General features: G+C 42.4%; 1 pseudogene; it reads right to left on the bottom strand.

Moving 5' to 3' along the window:
• Positions 1 to 227: 227 nt before the first annotated feature.
• LOC148033080 (pseudouridine-5'-phosphate glycosidase pseudogene) lies at positions 228 to 785 on the bottom strand (annotated as a pseudogene).
• Positions 786 to 1468: the final 683 nt, after the last annotated feature.

Raw genomic sequence — 1468 nt, 5'->3', positions numbered from 1 at the left:
TGTCCAGTACTATAAGGAATTTGAAGTCACAAATCTGTTCTTGGCATAGGAGAAAAACCAGCAAAATCACTCCTTAATACGAAACATCGATACTCGGTAAGTGTCCCCTCGGGTAACAATAATTTAGTACATATGAAGATGGAAATCTTCAGTCATGAACGGACTGGGACCTTATTCTGTCATCCAACCACGATGAGATATCATTCAATATGATGGTCACATTGTCATCAGACTTCCCTTGCAGAAGACTTAACCAGCTCTATGTTTGCAGCAAGCGAGGCTCCACCAGTAATTTCATTGACTCTTTTGAGTAAAAAGGGGGTGATTGTGCTTCCACTAATCTTTTGCTCCAATGCTTCTTGCAAAGAACTACTGATTGCTGACTCAATCGGCTTGGCAGCTGCTTCATGTTCTTCCGGGATTGGCACCCCAAGGAGTAGTCCACTCTATAAATCCAAACTAGAGTTCGCACCTTGTATGAGACCCTATGGGGAGGGTCATGTTGGGGTTCTTTCCCCTAAACAAGTTTGCATAAGCCTCGAAAATCGAAGACATGATATGATATCTGCACATTCGTCTGGAGAATCAACACGACAAGGTACCTTGCAGCCACTGTGGCGAGTAAAGAAAGCAGGAAATTCATTGGTCTTGTATCCAATAACAGTAACACCTTCAGTCTCAAGGTACTCTAACGTTCTGGGAATGTCAAGAATTGACTTGATACCAGCACAGAAAATAGCAACAGGCGACCTTCCAAGCTCTGTTAAATCAGATGAGACATCCATTGCTTTTCACCATCAGCATGTGATATCTCGTCCTTGGGGTAAGTCTGTGAAGTAAACATATCCTCCCGAGTATATATCAGACCAACATTAGTCCATGTCTTTAATATATCCATAGTCGTATATTTTATGGGTTTTGTAATCTGCTCAAAGCAACTGATACTTGTGCTCCTCTCAGTTTTCCTCCATCGTCACAGTTCTTCCGTCGCCGTCCTTGACGTTCATATTGCTACCCCAGCGCTCCCTGTTTTCCTCCCCATCAATCCTCGAATACTCTTCCTCAGATTTCCGCGCCCCCATGCCATCCTCCTCTGTTCCCACATTCAAAACTCCCCCCTTTCCGGATTTCCCTCCAATCATTTTTGGTACCTTTTTCCATAATCAATCCTAAAAAAGATCGCCTTTGTTTTTAGCATACTCTATATAGAGAGTATTCACCGCAGCATACTCTATACAAAGAGTTTTAACCAAGTTCAGTTTTTACTACAATACTCTGCATGTGGTGTATTGCACACAAATGAAAAGGAGTAGGCTTAATGTTGTTCCCACTTGCCAAGCCAAAATCCTAGTAAGTCCACCATAGTGCCATATACCCTCGTCATGGACGCAAATAGTTGAATTCCCTTGACAACATAGCCAAGGATAAGGAAACTCCAAAAAATACTCATTACATTGTGGTATGCAGT

The sequence above is a fragment of the Lygodium microphyllum genome, chromosome 8 (assembly GCF_053477565.2).
Source record: "Lygodium microphyllum isolate KBCC chromosome 8, Lygodium_microphyllum_v1.1.10, whole genome shotgun sequence".
In the NCBI taxonomy this organism is placed as follows: Eukaryota; Viridiplantae; Streptophyta; class Polypodiopsida; order Schizaeales; family Lygodiaceae; genus Lygodium; species Lygodium microphyllum.
This window is presented reverse-complemented; position numbering and strand designations above follow the sequence as displayed.